This window comes from Panthera leo, chromosome F2 (genome assembly GCF_018350215.1).
Source record: "Panthera leo isolate Ple1 chromosome F2, P.leo_Ple1_pat1.1, whole genome shotgun sequence".
Classification (NCBI taxonomy): Eukaryota; Metazoa; Chordata; class Mammalia; order Carnivora; family Felidae; genus Panthera; species Panthera leo.
Window position 1 is genome coordinate 81,503,611 of NC_056695.1, and position 17,476 is coordinate 81,521,086.

Genomic DNA, 17,476 nt, shown 5'->3' on the forward strand with positions numbered 1-17,476 from the left:
ACGGGGGCCCTGCGGGCGGCTGGCCTGAGGCCTCCATCTGTGAGGCCATCGGGAGGCTGGGAGCCCGGTGTAGAGAGAAAGCCCCAGAATGAGGCCTCCCCCAGGACAGGCAGCGGCCGCTTTGTTGGGCAGTTTGAAAGCTGTGGCCCGAGGAACCTTCTGCCGGGAGGGCACTTGTCTCCCCACTTGTGCCCCCCCCCCGCTCCCTGGTCAAGGCCCACAGCTCTTAGCTCTGGAGGGTGTTGGTGGGGAGGGCGGGGTGGGGTGGGGGACCCTGATGCAGCCCTGTCCAGGCTCTGAGGCACTGTAGGGACACATAAAGGGCTTTCCCAACCCCCACAAGCCCTTTGGACCATTCGCCACGAGAAGAGGGGCCAGAGTGGCCCTGAGATGTGTCGGGGCGGGGGCGGGGGGGACTCGCTAAAGACCCTCAACGCCTCCAGATTGCAGTCAGGTAGAACCGAACTTTCAGGCCACACTGTGGGCACGTGGCCCTCGAGGGCCCCACATCTGAACGGGGACCTCAGTTCCCGGGCCTCTGGTGGCACGTGCCGTCTCTGTGGTGACGAGGGCTGTCTGGGGAAGAGTGGCTGGTCAGGGGGGAGGGACTGGGCACTGGCTGGCCTCTGCTTCAGAGCTCTGAGCAGAAAGGCCACAGGCAGGGGCCGCGGGCGCGCCGGGACTGGGCGGGCAGCCACCTGGAGGGTAGAGCAAGCCGCCCAGTGGTGGCTCTGAGCGGAAGTGGGCGGCGCCGGGGCACCGGGAAGCACCCCACTGGCAGGCGCCTGCCCAGCCCAGGGGCTTGGTGCCCCCAGGCCCCGTGCTCAGTGGGTGCCCCTCCCGAGGCTGGGAGCACGGCATGGGGGCTGGGGGGCATCCTGCTCTCAGGAAGGGGCGTCCTGGAGGAGGCAAGGGGCTGGGGGAGACAGGCCTGAGTTCGGCTGGAGAAGGAGGGCTGCAGGGCGGCCAGGGTGCATTTGCCCAGGAGCCGGCGAGGCCGGTGACAGCCCGCGTCAGAAGTCAAGCAGCGGCCAGGACTCAAAGCGCCAATTTCTAGACAGGAGAGTGCAGGTGCCCGTGGTGTGGCCATCGCCCTGCGGCTGGGGGCCAAAAATCTGAGGAAGCAGGAGGATGGCCCTCACCCTGGAGTGGGTGTGGAATCAGGAGCAGCCTGGGAAGGCTTCTTGGAGGAGGCAAGAGAGGGACAGAGGACCCTGGGTGCTCTTGGGGGGGACCACTGTGAGAGGAGGGGCGAGGATGGGCAGGCCGAGGTGGGGGGGGTCATGGGGGGTTTGACAATGGCAGCGGTGGGGAGCAGGGGAGGGGCACGGGGTGGGGCTGGGGGGAAGGAATCCCACCTCGACACCGTAACCGCGAGGCTTTTGGAGACAGGTGGGCTGTGTGGCTGCTGGGTGGCAGGGGCGGGGCGAAGGGGGCAGGACAAGCAATCTGAGAGGTGGGGACAAGCCCCGTGGTGGCCAAGGTCGAGCTGCATGTGAGTGACTGCAGGGTACTGGGGGAAGGCAGCCCGGGGCAGAGGGGTCCCGAGTCGCGGCATGGAGTGGACAGAGTGCTCGGAGAAGGCTCGGCTCACGGGGCCTCCCAGGCAGCCGTCCAAGGGCCGCCCACCCTCCAGCCCCTCGGAGGGGATCCGCTCTCAGGGCTGCAGCTGACAAGGCCCCTGCCTGCCGCACGTCCTCACGGCCCCTGAACCCGGTGTCAGTTCCTCAGCACGCACCCGTCACTGCCGGAGTTTGAAAACCCGGAATCAGGTGCACAGAGATGGAGACGGCAGACGGAGCAGTGAGGGGGCTCCGGCACCCCCACCCGGACGGACCCCTGGGCGGAGGGAGGCCCTGAACCGCAGGAGCCCTGGGGTCACACTGGGGACCCCGGGAACCCAAGCGTGTGCCACGGGGGGGCCGCCTCTGCACCTGCGGTTGGTGACTCTGTGAGCCTTACCAGGCTGACTTTCTCCCTGCCGCCCAAGGTCCGCGTGGAGCTGGGGAGGCAGGGTGTGGGGGCCTCACGGCTTCAGATGGACGGACCCCTCCCTGTGGGGAAGAGGTGGGATGGGAAAGACACGGGCCCCGCTGAGTCCCGTCACAGCCCACGGCTCCCCGCGACAGGCTGCCACCATCTGACTCACTTATTCCACATGTGATGATTGAACACCCAGAATGTACTGTCCCCCGTCAGCTCGGGAAAGGAAGAAAGGGGGGGGCTCAGCCTGCCAGGGAGGCAGACTCCTAAACCAACAGTCATTCAAAAGCGCCCGGTGGAAACCGTCCAGGTCTGCCGGGGACAATCAGGGCGGGCTTCCTGGAGGAAGGGGCGTTGGAGCTGGGGCCTGAAGCAGAGGGAGGAGCTTGCCAGACTGCGGCACGCGACGGGACGGAACAGCGTGCAAAGGCATACAGCAGGGGAAGCCGGTCCCGGGCCGGAGTGCAAGGGTGGAGCCCGGAGAAGGGGGTGCTTGGGGGGCCGCATGTGGCCCCCACGGCGGGGGCAGGGGGCGAGTATCCTTTGCAAACGCAAGGCTTTGGATTCGGGTTTTGCCTTTTGGCAGAAGGGAGGCTTCTGGGGCTTCAAAGCAGCAGGAAGGAGCAGGGTATCGGTCACAGGGAGACGGCGCCCGGTCGCCATCAGACTCGGGCTTCACGCCGCACTTGAGACGAGGCAAGAGGCCTCAGAGGCCCTTCCCGACACTCTCCTCCCGGGTCCCGGCTCTGGGTCCTGCTCTGCCCGCAGATGGAGAGGGAGGGAAGGCCAGGAGGGGCAGTCTTCCCGGCGGAGGGGGGCCGGGGGGGGTGGTGCTTCAAGATGTCTGCAGCCAAGCAACCCCAGGCCAGGGCTCGCCCCTCCGGCGGTCAGCCGCGTCCCCATATCAGGTGGAGACACTCTTGTGCCCATCCCCTCGGGCCCCTCCCCTGCTGACGGAACCCCATCAGAAGGAGACCCCCCCCCCACCGGGGGGAGGCGGAGCGTGTTGGCTCCGAATGCTGCTGCTGTCACCCCCCTCTGGCCCCCCGGCCTCACCAGCGTGGCCTGGGACATGGCAAGGGCCTCTGTGCCTGTTGCTGTTGAGACGGTTCCCTGCTGGGGCCGCCCGTATGACCGGGAGCAGAGGTGTGGGTCCAGGCCTGGGGGCCCCTGGAGAGGCTGGCACTCAGCAGCGCCCCCACCTGGTCAGGAGTCCCTGAGCTAGCCAGGGAGGGCCCAGCCAGAAGTGCGGTCAGCCGACGCGGCCCAAGCCTGCCCGGATGAGAGCGTCTTCCTCTCACAGCATCAGAGGTCGGAGCGGGCAGCCCGGAGCCCGTGTAGACAGTCCGTGCCCCTCCTGCCTCGTGTGGCTGAGAGCGGGAAGCCGGCGGGACCTGCAGAGTCGATGTTATTGTTCCTGGGGATTCCGTGGGGACCCCCTTCCTCTCCCACCTCACTGCCTGACCCCGTCGTCACTGGCTCCACGGACACCACGTCCTCACCACTGCCAGGACACCTCCTTCGCACTGTGTTTGCCGGTTGGGGTCTGTCCCCTCACTGGACCGTGAAGCCCCGAAATCACCTCCGGCCCCCGGCACCCCGCAGCGACGTCAGTGGCACTCAGGGACCAGATGATGCGCGGGACAATAGACCGTCACCTCCAAGGGCTTCCTGCGGGCCGGGCACCCCCCAGGAGCGTGGGCCCTGAGGTCAGACCCTCAGTCTTCCCGGAGCCTGTCACCAGCTTCTCTCCGGCTCAGCCGGGTCTCCCAGACACCAAGCGGAGGGGACCCACCATCACCAACAAGTTATTGGGGCGGTCATGCTTCACTGCTCTGTCGTGAATAATCCAGCAGCTCTGATCACAAAGTGTTGCTTCTTCAAGGACCACCTTGGTGACAGCGTGAGGTGACAGCTGCCGAGCCACGAGGGTGATGTCCCTCCACCTCCCAGGGTTTGACAGTCACTTGACGATTCCTTCACTTTTTCCTTGGCCATCTCCCCAAGGCTGAAATTACCCCCCACCCCGTCAGCAGGCTCCTTCCAAAGGACCAGCTCGCTTTGGGAGAAGCTCTCTCGGGCCCAGAGAGGACTTTCGTGACCAGTCTCCTGCCTCCTTGACACAAGTCCCTTCCACAGCGTCCCTGGCATTCCGGGTTCTGGTTGGTTACCTCCAAGGCTGGGGAACTCACTATCTCTCCAAACATGTAAATGAAGCAGGGAGGGAGGCAAGATAGGGGTCATCTAAGACCCCAGATAACCCATCAAGGGCAATGGTAATGCAGAACCCCCCAGTCTCCCCAAAGCCATAGAGGTTTTGAAGAGACCCCTTTACGAGACCTTTCCCTGCGTAGAGTTGGTGGGCATGGGCGGCCCTGCCGGTCTCCAGAGAAGAAGTGAGCCACTGGCACAGAGGAGGGAAGGTGTGCTCAGCAAAGGGAAATAACCAGGCAAGTTGGCCCGATGGAGGAACTTGACGGGAGCTGTGTTCAAATCCCAGTGCAGCAGTGGTGGGAAAAGGCCAACCACAGGCCACGCCCCCATTAGCCCAGCCAGGGCCTGTCCCATCCCCGTTCTCCCCTCCCTTCCCCAAGGCGTGCAGTCAGGGATGGGGGGCCTCCAGGAGGGGCTGCCTACACAGTGGTGGGGGGTTGTGGGGGTCGTGGGGTCGTGGGAGCCACGGGGTGAGGGAGGGGGAGGTTTCCAGCTGCGCTGGGTGTTCACACGTGTCCTCCCTGCAAGGCAGGCAGACCGGCCGGGCCACACAGGGGTCCCCGCCTGGGTGCTGCGTCCTGCGTCCTGTTCCACCGACCTGTGCACCCCTCCTGCCCCCGGTTCTGCACGGTCTTGATCACTGCAGCGACGTCGTGATAAACCTCAGAGGTGGGTAGATCAATCCCTCACGCCTGAGTCTTCTTTTTTGAAAACGATTTCAGCTAGTCTAGGACCTATTCTGGTTCCTTGGCCTTTTCCTGTAAATTTTAGAATTTTGAAAGAATCTTGTCCCTAGCTACAAAAAGTCCTTGTGGAATTTTGACAGGAGTTGCCTTAAAACTTACATAAATTTGTGGAGAATTGACATCTTCACCCTGTTGACTCTTCTAATCCATGAATATGGTATGTCGCCCCTTTTATTTAGAGCCTCTTGAATTTCATCAATCTTTTGTACTTCCAGCAGACAAGGCCTGAACATGTTCTATTAAATTTACACCTAAGTATTTCATTTTTTCCCCAGCAACTGTAAATGATATTTCTATTTCTGTTTCCACGTGTTCATTGCTGGTACATAGAAATACACAACTGATTTTTTTTTAATTTTTTAATGTTTATTTATTTTTGAGACAGAGAGAGACAGAGCATGAACAGAGGTGGGGTAGAGAGAGAGAGGGAGACACAGAATCTGAAACAGGCTCCAGGCTCTGAGCTGTCAGCACAGAGCCCGACATGGGGCTGGAACCCACGAACCGTGAGGTCATGACCTGAGCTGAAGGCGGATGTTTAACCGACTGAGCCACCCGGGCGCCCCACACAACTGATTTTTGTGTGTTGGTCTCATTTGTGACCTTATTGAACCCACTTATTAGCTCGAAAGGTTTTTTTTGGTAAATTCCTTGGGATTTTCTACACAGACGATTGTGTCATCTGTAAATGAGGATAGTGTTATCTCCTCCTTTCTATCTGTACGCCTTTTATGTATTTTTCTTGCTTTATTGCAGTGGCTAGAACTTCCAGTATTCCTGATCTTAGGAGGAAAACGTTTGGTCTTTTACCACTGGTGTGATGTTAGGTGTAAGTTTCTTGTAGACTATCAGGTCGAGAGAACTCCTCTCGATTCCTATTTTTCTGCAAGTTTTTATCGTGACCAAAGTGTTACATTTTCTCAACTACTCTTTCAGTATCAAGAGACATGATCATGTGATTTATCATCTTGGCCCACTAATATGGTGAATTACATTGCTTATTTTCAAATGCTGAGCCAGCCTTGCACCCCAGGAACAAACCTCTCGGTCACAGTACATGATTATTTTTATACACTGTGACATTCTATTTGCTTCTATTTTGTTAGGGATCTTTGTACCTATATTTATGAGAGACACTGATCTATGTTTTCCCCTCTTTCTTTCTTTCTTCTTTCTTTCTTTCCTTGTTTCTTCCTTTCCTTGTTTCTTTCCTTCTTTGCTTGTTTCTTTCTTTCTTTCCTTGTTTCTTCCTTCCTTCCTTTCCTTGTTTCTTTCTTTCTTTCTTTCTTGTTTCTTTCTTTCTTTCTTTGCTTGTTCCTTTCTTTCTTTCCTTGTTCCTTCCTTCCTTCCTTTCCTTGTTTCTTTCTTTCTTTCTTTCTTTCTTTCTTTCTTTCTTTCCTTGTTTCTTTCTTTCTTTCTTTCTTTCTTTCTTTCCTTGTTTCTTTCTTTCCTTGTTTCTTTCTTTCCTTGTTTCTTTCTTTCCTTGTTTCTTTCTTTATTTCTCTTTCCTTGTTTCTTCCTTCCTTCCTTTCCTTGTTTCTTTCTTTCTTTCTTTCTTTCTTTCCTTGTTTCTTTCTTTCTTTCTTTCTTTCTTTCTTTCTTTCTTTCTTTCCTTGTTTCTTTCTTTCCTTGTTTCTTTCTTTCCTTGTTTCTTTCTTTATTTCTCTTTCCTTGTTTCTTCCTTCCTTCCTTTCCTTGTTTCTTTCTTTCTTTCTTTCTTTCTTTCTTTCTTTCTTTCATTGTTTCTTTCTTTCTTCTTTCCTTGTTTCTTTCTTTCCTTGTTCCTTCCTTCCTTCCTTCCTTCCTTCCTTCCTTCCTTCCAGAAGTAAGGGGGGGTGGGATCATTCTAGCATACCTAAGCCCCGCCCCCCTTGGGGAGCCCACCTGCCATCGCAGAGCTGTGAGGACAGCAGGAAACAGGGCCAAGGCGGAGGCTGCAGGCGGGTCCAGGAGGAGAGAGGAGGGGTAGCAGGAGCCAGACAGGCTGAGGATCCCCCAGGAAAACCTCTAGGGAGGTCTGAGGTTGGGGCTCCAGGAAGGCTTGAGGTTCAATGGGGCCCGGGTCGCTGCAGGTGAAGGGAAGCACATATTCCGGTTTTCTGGCCAAAGGTGAAGAAACGCACGTGAGCCAGAGCTCGTGCCAGGTAAGGGTTGACTCCCTGTCAAAACCCGTAAGATGTTCCGACCAGAGCCCCACACGGACACAGGGAAGAAGGAATGTGGAAATGAACCTGCAGGTGGATGGGGCAGTGGTCACCTGCCTGCCACCAGACTTAGTGGGGTTTCCATGGACAAGAATTATGTGCATTTTGATGGGTGTCCCACGGCCACAGAGCTGCCCGTCGGTGGAAGTCAGAGGTCTCCCGGGAGGGCGGTCGCACCCCCCGCCGGGAGACCCGGGTGCAGAGGGCCTGGCAGCACAAGTCTGGGCTCTCTGAACAGCCGAGTCCAGGGCAGAGACGGGCCGGCATCTTGGGGGGCAGGCCCCGAGTCCCCCCACACACACATCCAGGCACCGGCACCACCCAGCCCCACGTCCAAGGCCAGGGGACAGAGGAGGCCATGAGCAAGGGTTCAGTCTGTGGGCCAGGCCCAGAGGCCCCGCCGGTCCCCAGCCCCTTTCTGGCCTGCCGTGTTCACAGGCAGGTGGCACCTCTTGAACAAAGGCGTCACCAGCTAGTTGGGGGGGGGGGCTACAGGCATCCATCCACAGCCCCCTGGGCCATTCCCCTGAGACTGACCTGGCTGTCCTTCAGGTGCCCGCACTGAAGGCAAGGGAAGTGTGGCCTCCTATGTGGGGAGGGGACAGGGAGGCCCCCCCCAGGGGCTTTGATCCGCATCACCATGACAACATTTGGAAGGCCTGTTAGAAATTCACTTTCCACTCCTTCCCTCAGAAGAGTCCACAGGGCAGGCCTCAGGCGCAGCCCAGGAGTCTTTAACCCAGGTCCCCGAGGGCTGGGGTGACCATGACGGGAGCCCCTGGGTTGGGGGGGGTGGGTCAGCTGCCCCCAGGGGGGCTGAGGCCCAGGGAGGGAGGGCAGAAGGCAAGAGGAAGGGCCTGCCCTGGAGCGGGGCTGGCGTGCCACTGTGGGGGCAGGGTGGCTGCAGGCTCGGCCCCAGCCCCGCATCTCAGCTGGTGTGGGTTTTGTGGGAGGGATCCCTTCCCGCGGTTGGATAAGCACCCAATTGGCCCTGCGTGGGAAGCAGGCTGGCTCCCCTGGGATCTCTCCTGGCAACAATTCCCTGCAGCCTCGGGGCTCTGGAACCACACCCCTGCGGTGGCTCTGGCCTCTTCCCAGGGACCCCGCACAGCCTCTGGGGCCCCTAGGGTTCCCTGGCTGACAGCCGGGGAAGCCAGAGCTCCCGCAACCCTGGGACCCGGCCCCTTCACCCGGTGGTCAGGCCCAGCCGACCAGCCTCTGCCCCTCCCGGGGATGTCCCCTGGGTGAGGCGCCCAGCACCCGGCAACAGAGAGCGAGCCGCGAATGTGACTTACAACGTTCTGGCAACCAGAGAAATTCATTTAAATCACGCATTTTATTTAACCCGGTAAATGCACAGCATTGCCAGTGAGGAAGTGGTCAGCGTCAGGGGACACGCGGCCCCAACCGTCCTTTGTGGGGTCTGCAGGGCTGGGAGCAGAGCGTGGTTTGGGGCCCGGCTCTGCCCTGGGATGAGACCCCCCCCCCTCCTCCTTTCTGGCTCTCCAGAGACCGCCCCCATCCCCTCCCCAACGGCCCACGCGTTGGCGTGGGGGCAGGCGAGGGGGCAGGCAGGGGGCAGGCAGAGCAGGAGGAGGGAGGAGGCTGAGGCCCTGCGGGCTCCTGGCTCTCCTCTCCCTCCCACGCAGCTCATCGGGACGCTGGCACCGAGACAGCGCGGAGCTGCTCTTAGCGCTGCAGCCCCCACCCCTCACCACGGCAGCCTCGCTCCCCTCCGCCCCCCACCCTCCGTGGTCTGGGTCCCAGGAGCGGATACCAGGGGAGGACTCTGCAGGTGTGACGGTGACCTCACGGCTGCCACCGCAGAGATGGGGAGACTGAGGGGGAGGAAGGGAGCCCAGTGAGTCTGCGGGAGGCAGGCACTCTGACCCGTGTCACTGCTGGGGGCCCGCGGCCAGCGCGGAGGCCACAGCTGCCCAAGCCACAAGAGGAGGGGGCTCAGCCGTGCCGCTGGTCCTGGTCGTCAAGGGAGAGGCGGAGGGAGGGGACAGCTGTGAGGGCACGGGGGATGACGTGAGGCCACTGGGAGCCTTTCTGGACACTGATGTCAGCCCGGCTGGGATGGTGACAGCAGGAGGGGCCACCGTGAGGAACAGGACAGTGGCAGTGATGGGACCACGAATGGAGATTTCTGATCACCACCCCCTTGCACCTCCTGATGGATCCGGAACCCCAGGGGCCCTTGTCAGCCCCTGCCCCCGCTGCCCCCCATACACGCCTACACCCTCCCTCCACACACACCCCTACCACCCTCCACACACACCCCCTACTACACACACGCACACACACACACACAGGTGCCTGAAACTCATCCATCAAGGATGCCATGGGTACCACAGCCTGGTTCCCATGGCAACACCTGGATGATGGGGCAGGGGAGAAATGCAGGAACACACTAAATAAGGAACAACAACTTCCAAAAACGAGCATCCAGGGAGAAATAACCACGGAGGGATGGTCCTGGAAGGGCCTTTAAGGCCAGGCCAGCGGGAGCCAAGGGAAGCTTGGACGCAGAGATGCCCGATGGCTTCACACGTCAGATTTCGGGGAGGTGTTGAGGTCCGGGGCCCAGGAACCGGAGTCCTAGGGGGCGTCCCAGCCCCAGACCCCGGGCCACGTCACCACCCACCCCCCGCCCCCCGCCGGCCGAGCAGCCTCGTCCCGTGCCTCTGTCCCCACGGGCGCCTATCTCCAGCCCACGGCCGGACTCGGAACCCCACAGCCCCAGACAGCAGCGCACAGGCCCCCACCCTATCTCTTCTTGACCCGGAGCCCCGCACAGCGGAGATTCACCTGCGCACAGGAGCACGCCCCAGTTAGGGTCTCCTCGGAGGCTTCGAGGAGCAGCGGAAGCACACGGGTTCCTTCTTGACCGCGACGGGCTCCGGGAGATGTGGGGGTCTGAGTGGACCGCCAGCTCTTGCTTCAGCCGGGGATCGGGGGAAGGCAACGCTCCTGCTCTCCAGGGCCAGGTCTGAAGGCTCACCGACGAGAATTCATTACGGACGTGGTTTCAGGGCGCCTCATCCAGGCCAGGCCCTACTTCCAGGGCTGTGGGGGCCCTCCCCAGCCCCACGGCCTGGGATCCCCAGCTCCCTGTGGCTGGAGGGGTCACGGTTTCCTGTAAAGTCCTCCTGGCCTCGGTTAGGTGGGGCCAACGTCTCTGGTGAGTCGTGCACAGAGCAGAGCTCCCGGGGGGCTCTCTGAGCGCCGCGGGGGGCGCCCTCCTATTCCACGGTGAGGGTCTCCCTCGCCCCCATTTCCCGAGTGTGGAGACAGACTGACATTTTCTGGCAGAACTCTACCAAGTACAGGGCAAAACAGAGACAAGATAATTACGGGGATAACAGAGGCTAAAAATAGCCTCCTTCACAGCCCAGACTCCTGGCATGGAAGACGCCAGACACGGAGGAGAGAACGACAGAGAGCAGGGCTTTGGAGGATGAATAGAAGTCTGGCGGACGGTGGCCGGTCCCTGCGAGGGGGTGGAGGCAGCGTTGTGGCCCCCGGTGCGCCATCCAGAGGACTGAGCAAGCGAGGCGTCAGAGGGCCTCAGAAGTCCCCGGTCTGACCCTCCTTCTAGAGCCATCCAGTTACCCTTGGGGCAGGGTGCTCGCTCCCTCATCAAGTAGCTGCTGTCTTTGGGGAGCAGCCTCTAAACAAGACGCCCCTCTTCCGGGCGCCTGGGCCGGAGCCTGGCACGCTCTGTGTGGCACCAAGGCTCAGAGGCGGGGCAGAGGGGGGGCGCGGCTGGCACATGTCCTCCCGTGGGTCAGAGCCAAGCTTGGGGCCCAGCCGTGGACGGGGGAAGGGACTCGGAGAGGGACGCCGGGCCCCCCGGCCCTTTCTGGGCCTGAGCCGAGGACGCTGTGCTCAGAAGTCATTCAGGTGGGGCTGTGCCCAAGGTCCAGGGCTCCTGCAGAGGGCAGGTCCGAGGGAGGAGGCGTTCTGGAGCAGTGCACACAGAGGTGGGCGGCAGGAAATAGCTGGGGAGAGCCAGGCAGAGGACGGGGGCCTACGGGAGGGAACGGGGCGGTGGGGGTGGCGGGAGGAGGTTTGCTTCTAGGGATTCTGGAAGGACAAAGTGGCTGGCAGGACGGGAGGGGCCAGAGGAGGCTGCACAGAGAGAAGGGGGCAGAGGTAGAGACGGGGGGGGGGGTCCGGGGAAGGAGGGGGACGAGGAGGCCAGGGAGGCCTGCCGAAGGGGCTTCTGGCCCGTGAAGTGTCACCTCCCCAGCACAGCGGGGCGGCGGCTGGGAGCAGGGGTCTGGAATTGGGGGTCCCTGCAGACGCAGTCTGAGACTGCGGGAGGACAAACAGGCTCCAGCCGGGACTGGGGGCATCTCGAGGCCTGGGGCAAAGGGTGCAGATTCGGGTGCAGAGTCGAGAGTGGGACTGGTCAGCCGCGATGAAGGGTCTGGGGTGCCCCTGGCGGTGACACGCGGTCTGGCTTCAGCTCCCGGCTCAGGCCACGCTGCCCTCACCCGCGTCCCCCAGGGTGGCCCGGGGTCGGCGCTGGGGTCGTCTGGTCATCTGGGCAGGGCGGCTTTGGCATGGCTAAGGGAGGGGAGCGGCATGCCCGCAGAGGTGCCCGGGTGGGGCTGTAGAGGGAGGGGAGGGGGGACGAGAGAGGACGAGGCCCAGGAAGGAAAGCTTGCCGCCGGATGTCCGGCTTTCACGCCGCCCCAAAGACTCAGCCTGAAGCAGACAGAGGTTCGAAGGGGGCCGTCTGGTTCACCTGGCGACTCCCTGCCCCACCAGGGCCTCCGCCTCCCGGTCCATACGGCGGCCGGCCTGGCTCTGAGGCTCCATCGGAGAGGGGAATGGGGGCTGCGGGCCAGAGGACCCCCTTGCAGCTCCTGGCCCCGTGCTGGGGCCGCCGGAGCCCAGGGCCGCGGGGCTGCGTCCACCCGGCCTCCCTCCTGGAGGAAACAGGCGACGGCTACTGCCCGGAAAGTAGGGCAGAGGCTGGGAGCGCAGCAGCGTGGGGGAGCCCCTGGGGGGAGCCCCTGGGTGGCGGGTCTGCGGGGACTTTGGTGGAGGAGCCCAGGGGAGGAAGAAGCACGGGGAGCTTCACGGTCCGGGCTGGATCTGGAACCAGGGGTCGGTGGGGGCAAAGGCAGGGCCCGAAGCAGAGTGCTCTCCTGTAGACACAGGACCACCTGCTCCTTCGCCTCCAGGAGGGAGAGCGTGTGCCAGGCAGAGTGGGGGAGGGTGTGGGCTCAGAAACATCCCTCCGGTGAGGACATTGTTGCCAGCATCTTCCAGGCAGGAGGCATGGGGAGCAAGAGTCTAGCCGGTTCATGGCAATCTTGGTCTTGTCCCTGTACCTCCTTGTGCCTCAGTTTCCAGGTTGAGAATATGGGGCTGTTGAAGGGGACCCCATCCTAGGGGATCCTGTCCTAGGGGAGCCTGTCCTAGGGGATCCTGTCCTAAGGGATCCTCTTCTAGGGAGCCCATCTTAGAGGACCCTATCATGGGAATTCTGTGATAAGGGAGAGGGACAGAGAGAGATGGAGACAGAGACAACAGGGACCCGGAGACCCCAAAGAGACCCAACCGAAAAGAAGAGGAGGGAAGAAGGAGGAAAAGCAGGAGCCCGGGGAGCAGAGCAGGGGACGAGATGGGGAGCGGGGGCATCGGGGGCAGGACAGGTCAGCTGGACCGTGGCCACCAGTCACTCAAGGGGCACGGGGACGGCAGTCCCCCGCGAGGGAGCGCTCCTGTGCTGGGCCGAGGGCTCAGAGGCCACTTTGTTCTTTAAACTCGTGCTGGAACAGGCCGATTACAGACCCCCAACCAAGCTTTCCCTTCAGATTGCAAGTTACACTCGCAGTCCTCACTGCTCAGAGCCACTTGAGGGCACTTCAAAGTAACGTTTGGTCCCATTTATGTCTTCAAGCCTTTTCTTTTTGAGAGAGAGAGAGAGACCTTGCCTGCGGCAGGCCAGCACTCTGGGAAGGGACAGAGAGAGGGGGAAGGGCAGAGGGGAGAGGAGCAGAGAGGGTGGGGAGAGGGGCAGAGAGAGGTGGAGAGGAAAGGAGAGGGGGGGAAGGGACAGAGAGAGGGGGAAGGGCAGAGGGAGGGGGAGAGGGGCAGGGGGAGAGGAGGGGCAGAGAGTGTCCCAAGCGGGCTCTATACTCTCAGTGCAGAGCCAGATGCGGGGCTCGAACCCATGAACCGAACCGTGAGATGGTGACCTGAGCCCAAGTCCAACGTTCAACTGACTGAGCCACGCGGGGGCCCCTGTCTTCAAGCCTTTTAAGCTACATCCGTAAGATTAACATATTCTACATGGAATCTACCTTGTCAGACGTTGTTAAGTTTCTGAAAACTTAATTATTATAAACTCGGTAAATGATGCCGAACGGTATGGTGGTTCTTAAGCTCTTCCCAACGTTCCAACACTGTACATAAAATCGTATATGGTTTCTACCCAAAGCCGCGAGCGTAACCAGGGGCCCAGTGAGACAGTCCGCGTCGGCATCGCTTCTATCAGCCAAATTGTCTGCAGTGTGAAAATGCTTAAAATATGAAGCACATACAAATTCTTGGCAAAGGTGGTAACGTTTTGAGGTTGATTCTCTTTTAAATTTCTTTTTTAGTTTATTTATTTTTGAGAGAGGGAACACGAGTGGGGGAGAGAGAGAGAGAGGGAGACAGAGGATACGAAGCAGGCTCCGCGCTGTCAGCACAGAGCCGGAGGCAGGGCTTGAACCCGTGAGCCGTGAGATCGTGACCTGAGCCGAAGTCCGACTGAACCACGGCGCCCCATCTCTCTTTTAAGTGTCTACGTTAATTCTAAATCCTCTTGGAGCTAAAAGTCCCTATGGACTAGAGTCACATCACCTGTGAAATGTCACCTAGAGCAGTCCTCCGGACCACCCTCACTTCTGACGCCAGCTGTAGACTCTGGGGTCCCCGGGATCGTCCTCCAGGAGGACTCCCAGCACCCCCGGGGGGCGGCACGCTCGCAGTCACGGTTTATCACGGGGAAAGGACACACACCACCATCAGCCAGGGGTTGGGGCGCACCGGGCAGGGCCCAGGAGGGTGCAAACCGCCCTCTCCCCGCGGGGCCGTGGGCAGCGACGTGATGGCACGCACCAGCGTCGCCAACCGGGAAACCCCCAGCTTCCGGCGGCGCGGCAACCTTCCGGCAGCCTCCGGCGTGCGAGGCCTTTATCTGGCTTCCGTTCACTGCCCGCGTGGCTGACCTCAGTCTCTGGCCCCTCGGGAGGCCGAGCCGACCCCGCGTGGCCCAGAGCCCCGGGGAAACAAGGATGCTAGACTCTGGATGTCCCCGGGCTTGGCGGTGACCTCCCAGCAGCCGAGGCCAGAGGCCAGACCTTCGTTGGGCAGGGTGGAGTTCACATCACCCCAAACAGTCCTCCACGTGGCCTTCTGTCCTCTGGCTGTCCACCGAGACCTCTCCCTCCCTCCTGCACGCGTGTGGGCCCTTTGCAGCTGCCTGTGGACCCGAGACAGCATCCCCTGTGCTGGCTGTGGCTGGCAGCAATGGGCCTCCTCCTGGGCCTCCCTGGGCCTAAACACTAAGGTATGCCTTTCCTGTCTCTGGGCCCTTCCTCTGGCCTTCACCAGCAGACGGAGACAGTGGCCTGGGGACGGCAGAGCCCTCGGAAGGTCCTGAGTAAGCAGATAGAGCCCAGCTGCCAGCCACATGTTTATGTGGCAGAAAATAAGCTGTTTTGTTTGTCGGGCCTCTTTGTTACAGCAGCTTGACCTCCCTCTGACTGCTACACTTTCCCCAGCCCCTTTCTTCCTGCAGTTTCCTTTTTTAAAAAACAATTGTTTTATGTCTATTTATTCTGAAAGAGAGCGAGACAGAGACAGAGACAGAGCACGAACGGGGGAGGGGCAGAGAGGGAGGGAGACACAGAATCCGAAGCAGGCTCCAGGCCCCGAGCCGTCAGCACAGAGCCCGACGCGGGGCTTGAACCCACAAACTGTGAGACCATGACCTGAGCCGAAGTCGGACACTTAACTAACTGAGTCCCCCAGGTGCCCCTTTGAGGCAGTTTCCTAACTGCTGCGGCCAGCAGCCCATCCCCAACAGCACCTCAGGGGATATGAAGGCCCAAGTCCCCGCTGAGCTCTGCAGGGGCAGCAGGGCACCCACTGAGCACCCACTGAGCACCCACTGCGGCCTGGGCACCCTGCCCACGGACCCTCACACCAGCGCTATGGGCAGACTTGATTTTCTAGAAAAGGCATCCCTGGGAACTTGAGCTCACCTCCACGTGGCTCAGAAGCCCCCCACCAAACTGGGTCAGCAGGGTGAGCCCCCCAGGGCTCCTGGATGCCCTGCCTCCAGTCCCAGCACTGATCCCCAAAAGGAGGCAAGCACAGTCCCTCCCCGTGCCTCAGTCTCCCCCACCCCCTAGTCAGGAGAGGAGGCTGGGTGGTCTGTGACAATGGATGGGCGGGACCGGGGAGGGGTGAGGCGGGCCTTTATGGGGAACATCCTGTGCCCAGAGTCGCTGGGGGTGGGCCCCTCCACCCCATGGCCCCCCCTGCTCCGCCTTCGGCCCGGCTCTGAAGACACAGGGACTCAGCCACATCTCCCTTACTTACTGCAAGTGCTCTGAGAGCCTGTTTCACAATCACCCGATTACCGATTACCGGAAGTAACTTCTTATTGAAAAGAAAAGGCCCCTGCAGTTTCCAGCCTTTGATGTGAGCTGTGGCCTGTCTCCGGCAGAAATCCCTGCCTCCCAGGCATCACCATGGTGCCCCTGCCTCCTGTTCCCGTCAATTTCCTCTCCCCATTCTTGTCAGAGTTGCCATTATTTAAAAGAAATACGAGGGAAGAATAGGGAAGAGGCTGCCTTTTCACCTCGGGAGCACCGTGCTCGGGGCCGCCAGCCCTCTCCACGCGGAGGGTGACGACATTTCCTTGTGGCAGGTGGTGCTTTCTGCTCCGGCTCATTTCCTGCCCGCCCCGGGTCTCCCCTGTGTGCCCAGCAGGCCGTGTCCTCCACCACCACGATGCTGCATCGAAGCTCTAGCAGGGGCAGCCCTCCCCAGGCTGGGCGGGGCTCACACTCCCTGCCCCCGCCCCTGCCCCCGCCGCCTGGCCCAGGACCCCCCCCCCCCCGCCCCCGGAGCAGAGCAGCCCCTTTGGAGGGGCAGGACCTGTGCTGGGTACCTGACAAGCCCCTGTCCATGACTGTGGCACTGGGGCTGGTCACTTGTACACGTCAGCCTAGCTAGGGAACTGTCCCCGGGCATCCAATCAAACTCTCATGAAGGCCTTTTGCAGGTGTGACTGAAGCCTATCATCAGTTGACTTTAAGTAAGGGAGATCATCACCAAGGCAATCTGGGTGGGCCTGGCTCAATCCGTTGATGGGTCTTAAGAGCAGAGCTGAGCCATCACCTAGGAAGAAGCTGTCCCACAGTAGCTCAGCCTGAGCGTGGCGGGGGGGGGGGGGGTGGGGGAGGATTCCAGCCTGCCCTACGGCCTATGCACTGGCCTAGCCGGGCCCACAACTGAGCAAGAAAACTGCTCACAACCAACTGCTCACCATCCGCCCCCACTGGGCCTGCTTCTCCTTGAACGCTGGCTGGAACAGGGGTTTGAGCCCCCACCAGGCTATCTCTCCCTCTGTCTTGGGGGCCTGGTGACCCCACAGAGGCAGGTGAGGCCAACCGCCCACGGGGCATCGAATGGCCCTCGTGTCTCAGTTCTCGAACCCACAAGTGGATTAGATTAGTGACGGTATGCCCATTTTGCAGATGAGGGAACAGGCTTGGAGAGACCAAGTTTATGACCCGGGACTTGTCAGGGTCGCCTCCCAGCGGGGATCTTGCCTCGCCTGGGTCCCCGGGGCTCGATGCCCGAGAAGACCCCTCGGCTTCCAGCCCTAGGCCTCCGTGTGGGCTGAGCCCTGGCAGCAGACTTCTTAGGACACCCCCACCACACACACCCCAGCAGGCAGTGGGCAGAGGATTCGGGGGCACACTGCTCAGCTCAGCTACAACGAGGGCTCCGCCCGGTCTCTCCCACTGCCGGCCGCCTCAGGCGTTCGCTTCCGTGGGGGGAGCCCCTAAGGCCCTTCTACCCTGAGGATCCAGGACCCTGACCAACTGGCCTGTGGGGTGATGGGCCTGCGCTCCCTAGGTCCCCAGAGACCCTTCAGTCTGCACCCGTGGGGGCTCCGGGGACCCGCCACCCCGAGCCACCTCCCTCCGCACGCCATGCCTGCCAACCCCAGTCCACAGAGAAATGACCGCGCGCACCGAGAAGTTTCAGTGTTTTATTAACAAAAACTTAAAAAGTCTGTCT